The sequence below is a fragment of the Microtus ochrogaster genome, chromosome 1 (assembly GCF_000317375.1).
Source record: "Microtus ochrogaster isolate Prairie Vole_2 chromosome 1, MicOch1.0, whole genome shotgun sequence".
Classification (NCBI taxonomy): Eukaryota; Metazoa; Chordata; class Mammalia; order Rodentia; family Cricetidae; genus Microtus; species Microtus ochrogaster.
In genome coordinates, this window is record NC_022009.1 from 32023864 (window position 1) to 32031236 (window position 7373).

Here is a 7373-nt window from a genome sequence, read left to right on the forward strand (position 1 = left end):
CAATAAGAGGCTAGAACTAATGGGCCAAGCAGTGTTTAAATGAATACAGTTTCCGTGTAATTATTTTGGGTATAAAGCTAGCAGTGCAGGCGGCCGGATGCCAGGAATGTAGCCCGCCACTCATATTACAACAGATACAGCCCTGACTACAATTTTATATCAGAACTCCTAATGGGAAGATGAAGGGAATCTAATCTTCAAATTCCATTTCTTTTTTCTCTTTGAAATTAAGAACACTGCACTGTATTGGAAGGAAGGTGATGAATGGGAGCACTTTATGATAGTTGAAGTAATAGGAGGAATAGGATTGAGCACAGAGATTTGAAAAAGAGTGGTGGAGGAATAGGAGAACACTCAAGAAAGGTCCAGGTATGTTAGAGACACAACAATTCCTTCATTTTTGAAGAGTGGTCCTTATACTTCTCCAAGAGGCATTAACTGTTAATTTGTTGAAAAATTTCAAAAAGGTGAAACTCCTGCTTTCATGTGGTTATCTCTTGGAAGCTGTTGTGATAGCAATAGAGACTCCAGGTCATCCTTGTGTGTCTTGTTCAGAAGAAAAGGACAGAAGAGGCAGTGGCTGTTTTCCCATGACAAATGCAAGCATGACTCTATGCGCATGGAATTACAGGTGTCACGTCATTTTAGAATTAAGTAGACCTGAAAACATGAGAATATTGTTAGTTTTATCTCAGCCATTCCTATAATGTGACAACATTTTATTGCAGTTCATAGAAAAATGAAGTGAAATAGGCTGAGCACAGCACTCTGTATAGGGACATAGCATATTGTTGTTGGTATTATGTTTACTTCACTGTTGAGTACTATATCCTAATTGTTTTATAAATTTACTGAAAAAGACCTGCATGCAGAGACTGAATGTATTTCTGTGAAATTTTTGGTCCTCAAAGTCTATAAAGTTTTATTTTGCTTAAGATTACAAGGGATCCTAAGGAATAACTGAAGATTCAATCCAATTATTACCAAAAAGAAAGTATATCCATATAACCATGCAATGAGAAACTAGGAGGAGAGACTAATCCTTTTTTTTTCCCTGTAATTTGTGTTTCTTTGACTAAAGTGTCCATTGGGCTTATAACATTTTACTTTCTCCTGCATGTGGATCCCCTGTTGGGGAATGCTGAAGGTGATTATCTATCTATCTATCTATCTATCTATCTATCTATCTATCTATCTATCTATCTACCTATCTTTCTATTTATATCTGTTTCAATAGGTATTTTGTAAACAACTGATACTGTGAATAGAGCCCTTCAAGTTATATGGGATTCTCAACAGACCAATAATATTTATTATAGATAATATTGCCTTCTAATTTTTATGCTGCTTCTAAAAAACTCTTTGTGTTTCGTGAAATGACTTAATCTCGGGCTTCAGTTTATATGTTAGAACTAATCTCTGATTTTCAGTCTAGGTTGCCAACTTTGGCAGATGAAGATTTGGCCCCTCACTTAGTCATCCTGGATTTATAATTGCCTTCATTGTTTCACAGTTTTGTCGTTGACAGGATGCTTAACCTATGTGTGACCCTCATTTTTCATATGTGGGCAGTGTGGGAAGCATTGATTACAAACGTCTTAATGAGTTGCCTGAGGATTAAATGGCAATTGAGTAGGGAACCTTTGCCAGAGTGTACCTGGTACAGGTGAGAAGTGAATAAAAACCACCAAGCTTTTCCTGAAAATATATTTAGACAAATATCTCTGATAGTTTCAGAAAGCGTTGGTACTGATATATTCTTGTGTTATTTACCCAGGAGCCTAAACCATGCTCAATGAAACACCCCAAGGACTGGGCCATCCATCATGACTAATCATAACATGTCTCAGAGGCCTCCTCAAAGGGAAAGTAAGTCTTTCTAGGCACTGAGGACTTGAAAGTGATAGTGTTGATGCTTTTGTGAAGCATGAGGCTTCCAGGTGAAGACAGGTACATTGTGGAGACCTGTGGGATTATGGCAGGCTGTGAGGGACACCTATGTATTTTGGAAGGAACTTAGCTATTTCTGAAATCCTAAGACACCTAAACTGCTGTCCTAATGACACTTGACACTCATCCATCTGATTGTCTGCCATTGTGTTAAGTCTCTGAAAATTTGCAGTCTAATTACTAGGATAGAGTTCTGAAGACTATAGGAGCAATGATCTTTTTTTCATGCAGTGTTTGGCATGTGAATCCTTCACTGAATTTCAATGATGGGAATTTTTTTTTATTAAAGATATTCATTCAAAACAGATAAGGTGAATCAGATAGAACTGTCAAGAACAGCTGCTTTTTTGCATACTGGTTCTTATCTTTTTGATTCAGGTAAGAGAGTGTGAGTATCAGTGTGCTATGCAATGTGCTCCCAACTATCCTTTGCAATATTCAGGAAGGCCAAAGGATTCAATGAATATTAGAGCTCCAAAATTTGATGGGCCAAGAAATGTGAGTGAAGACAAGATACGGTGATGAATACAGGGTATTTACTAGTGGACGATCAAACTGTTTACAGAGAACCTGTCTCAAAAATACAACAGAACAATAAAAGAATCAATACAAAGGGTCAGATGTGGTGGTACCTACTTATTATCCCTTTAATTTGGAAGGGCCAGACCAAAAGGTCAAGAGTTCAAGGTCGTCCTCACTTACTTAGGCCAGATAGACCAGACAATGCTACAGGAGACCCTATCTCAACTAATGACAAAATAACAGTATGAGAAAGCAAAATTAAATGGCTTTTAGTGATACGGTGTTTAGAGAAATTAAAATACTTTCTTATGATTGAATTTTGTACACCGCTGAAAAGAAATGAGGTGGCTTTCATATATATGTGGATACGAATGGTTGCCAGGAAATGCTACTAGGAGACACTATGATGTAAATTAGAGTGATCTCATTCTTTATACTTAATTTTAAAGAGAGTATAAATTCTTATATATTTGTTTATGATTAGGAGATCTCTGAAAGGATATATAGGTTGTACCTAACCATTGCTTATAGGTAGGGCAGTTGATTACATATTTCGAAAGAATGAAATGGAAGCTTACTTTTTTTTTTTTTTTTTTTTTTTTTTACTGTCTTCCCCTTGTGACCCATGAGTTCTCTCTGTCTCTTGGAACTGATGCTGTGATATCACTGGTAACATTGAAGACCATCAGTTCTCGAAACACCTGGGGACTATAGATGTGAAATCCATGATTTTATCCTTAGATCCTGACAGTAATTGGAGATTCAGCAAATATTTGTGGAAGGCAGGAATTGGGGGGGATGTAAAGGAGAAGGGAAAGATTTTAGGGATAAGTGTAAGGAGTAAAAAATTGAAGCTTTCCTCCAACAAGTCATTGTAAATTGTTTTATTTTTATTCTCCACTTTAATGTTTGAGGATGATAGAGACTTTGTGAGGGCTGTGAAAGAAAGAGAATTAAGTGGGAATTTTCAAGGCGTATTAAAAATGCAATTCTGCCCAAAGAAGCACAATAGATTCTATGTTCATTGACGTACAGGGTTGGGTAGATACTTGTCAAGTGTGCTTTTGAGGGTTTAAATTGGAAAGAAAATCTTATCAGAAACACAAAGCAAAGCCTCCCTTTTCATTCATGGAGAGAAGAAAGGGAAAACTTCTTATTTTATTCTCTTTTAAGAGCTTTACTTAGTAGAAGGTTTTATGATACTCTGCAGGACACCATATATGCTTAAGCAAAAATAAAAAAAAAAATCTTTTCTTGCCAGAGACAGTCATCATCAAGTATTTATTGAAGTTCCAAATGCCAGAAAGTTCTAAAGCTACTTCAGTGGTCTTCCTGAGTGATTCACCACACTGTCTGCAATCTAGTTATAAAAAAAAATAAAACTATTAAAGATGAACATTAATCAAGCCATTGTCATGGCTGTGATGGCCTTTTTAACAATTACCAGTATATGCTTCATTTGCATCATAGTAGTATATCTATGAATTATGGCTCAGAATGCCCATGGTTTCCATTTGTTTTTGAAAAGTACCAGTGGATGACAGATGACTTTCAGGTCTTAGGTGGTTGTGCACTCATTTTACTTTTTACTTTTTATTTTTGTCATTTTATTGAAAAGAGAGTTTTTTCCTCACATATACATTCTGACGACTATGATTCCATTTCTCTCTGTTCCTCCAAGTTCCTTCCCACCGTACCTCTCAGCCAGATCCACCCACTTTCTGCCTTTCATTAGAAAACAAACTTCTATGGGATAATAATAAAAATGTGATAGAACAAAAACTAACATCACATTTGGACAAAATAAACAAAAGGAAGAGAGTCCAAGAGACGGCACAAGAAACAGGGAATCATTCATCACAAACTCAAGAAATCCCATAAAAGCACTAATCTGAAATCCATAATATATATGCAAATGATCTGTAGGGTAAAAAGAGAGTGTATCTCTCTCTCTCTCTCTCTCTCTCTCTCTATATATATATATATATATATATATATATATATACACACACACACACATATATATGTTGAATTTGAGTGCTGCATGAAAGCATAACTATGAATCCAACTTATCAAATAAAAAAGAGGCTACTTCTTTAAGCTATGCGATTTCCATTTGAATCATTTGTATAGTTTAATTCATTGATCTGAACAATTAGCATTATGAATATTAGTGTAACTTATAACCTAGTCCAAACAATGTTTATCCCTCTAGTAATTGCTTTCTGAATGTAAGGTCAAAAAGAAGAGCTTTTTCTTTGAATTTTAATGAATTTAGCCTGGTGGAGCAACAATACAGCATGAAGGCCACCCTCTGACTATATGGTTTCTTGTCTCTGTGGCTGAAAGTGGTAGTTTGTTGTCCTATAGGGTTAGGAGTAGCCTTTACTTTGTGCTTGGACCACATACCCTCACCCCTTGAATATAGGTCACGCTCTGCAAAATGATGTGATGCAGATGAAAATCAAAACACAAGAAACAGAAAATAAAAAAAAAAAACAATGTATCCTCTAATAGTGTCTATCGACTGAGAACAGACAGCACTTTGGAAGTGCAGTTTTGTTCCTTAGAGCTTTAATAGACAATAAGAAACTGTATTTTGCTCTATGTGTAAAAGTTCTTCTAATAGAGAGGGAGGAAGGAATACTTGACTTAGGAACAGAATAAAGGATGTTCTGTTTGCTATTGATTGTGTTGCTCAGAATTGAACCTTGGGCCTTTTAGTCCAGCGTCTTGCCAGTGAAATGACAAAATTGATTAGGTGAGGAAATGGGAAAAATGAAGACAGGCAACTAAAAATCTTGAAACATTTTTAAAAATAAGAAGAAGAGCCAGGCAGTGGTGGCAGATGCCTTTAATCCCAGCACTTGGAAGGCAGAGGCAGGTAGATCTTTGTGAGTTCGAGACCAGCATGGTCTACAAGAGCTAGTTCCAGGAGAGTCTCCAAAAGCTACAGAGAAACCCTGTCTTGAAAAAAAAATGAGAAGAAGAAATAAAAGTAAAAGTAACACAAAAAGGAAAAAAAAAATAACAACAATAGTATACATGATACGAGGAGACAATTCTGTGGGGCAAATACTGACCACACAAACATGACTGCAGTCTGGATCCCTTGAATCTGTGTAACAAGTCAGACTCAGTAGCACATACTGCTTTTTCCTCCAGGGAAATATCTGGAAGCTCACAGTCAAGATAATTTGGCATACACAGTGGTGAACAGCAAACCACAGTAACTAGAATAAAGTGGAAGGTGAGGGCGGGTGTTTGAAGTTGTTCTCAGACCTCAACCTATGTATGCTGTGGCATTCATGGCTATGAATATGCACAGGCAAGAGGATATCTAGTTTTCTGATTTCTAGCCATAAGATGTTGGTTCACTGTGAGTAGAATTAGGGGATCCCATCAAACTAGCAGATCATCTTATCTTGCAAATCTCAAATTCTTTTGGAATTTAAAAATATTTGTTTACTGTACTGTGTGTGTATGCATATGTGTGTGTGTGTACACGTGCTTGGCATGTGGCATGGTGCACATGTAGACATCAGAAGAGATCTTAGAGAAATTGATTTTTCTCTTTCCATTATGGGGAATTGTAAGATCAAACTGAAGTTTTCAGGTTTGGTGTGAAATTCCATTACACCCTAAGCCATTTCTCCAGTGCATAGAACCTACCATTTGTTTGGGGTATCTGTTATATGCTGAAGAGTGCCCTGGTGTGGATTGAAACCGTGCCATCATCTAAGAGCATCTGTTTAATGGAAGCATGCATTTCTTTGGCCGTGGAGTTACCTATTTGCATAGAACTAAATGGAATATTTAGATGACTCTTTTAAAATGAAAATCAAAGCATCAGAAGTAATTCCTGCTGTCTGGACATTTAAAATGACAAGGCATCATGCCCTAGGGACAATCTGTGGATTCTGTCTATAGTAACCACGATGCAGAAAGAATGCCACCGGGATCTTGGGAAAGCAGCTTGGATAGGATTGTCTGTTACACAACGATTTTAGCAACGAACACTAAAAAAAAAAAAAAAAAAAAAAAAAAAAAAACAAAAACTTTCCTTTCAAAGTTCCCCCTTATTCCCCAAAATATCCTTGTTTTATTCCCCTGAATTTCATATTCAAATAATGCTGTTGATTAAAAGGGAAACATAAAATATGTTCATTTGAAATGGAATCTAGCTTAGGGTTGGAGCATATTTTTGGGAGAAAGGCACATACATACTCAATATTAAATATTCTCTGGGAGATCGCTTAAGCTGAAGAAAATGTCAAGCAGGCTGAGGAATCAGACTCCCTAGTTTCAGTTCACATCTCTTGCAAGCACGGTGTCACTTTGGACAAGCCTCTTGTCTCTGAATCTCTTAAAGTTCCTTTTAGAACATGTGGGTGTTAATGGGATGCCTGTCTCATGTGGTAGTGGAGAAGATTACATCAGTTAGCGTTCAGATGACTTCAGAACATGGTTTCTGCATGGTAAGTATTAGCTTTTACTTGTAGTTATAAATGATGCTTTCTTGGCATAACTTCTATACCACTTGTAGTTTGCCTACTAAATGCTGTTACAAACACCAGTATAAAACATATTCCTGCTGATATGGAAGCTTAAAAAAATCACGGATTTCCAGTGTTCTTTCTTAAAACATTTTTAATGAGATAGCTGAAATGCTAGTTTTAAAATATTGCAAAGCAAGGGTGATGCTTTATGCATCTCGTGATACCTCTGCAGTACCTATCTGAGCATTAAAATGATGACCAAATCTTCCTTAATGTCCTTTTCCCTAACTTTATATTATTATATGAGTAATGTTAATGACGATATCATGCATAGGCCTAGATAATATATGATACCAAAACCCAAAATGATTCTTCTCAGGACAGATTTTATTGTTTTTCTTT

General features: G+C 36.4%; 1 protein-coding gene across 3 annotated transcripts in view; it reads left to right on the forward strand.

Annotated features, from left to right (window-relative positions):
* Nucleotides 1–7373, forward strand: part of Flrt2 (fibronectin leucine rich transmembrane protein 2) — a 91582-nt gene that overhangs the window by 20725 nt on the left and 63484 nt on the right. Inside the window, exon 1 of one of the 3 annotated variants that reach the window (XM_026780554.1) lies at nucleotides 1848–1869. The exons of the other annotated variants lie outside the window; for them this stretch is intronic. The gene's annotated coding sequence lies outside the window, so the exon portion shown is untranslated. Of the gene's footprint in view, nucleotides 1–1847; nucleotides 1870–7373 lie in introns of those variants that run through there. 3 annotated transcript variants of the gene reach the window in all.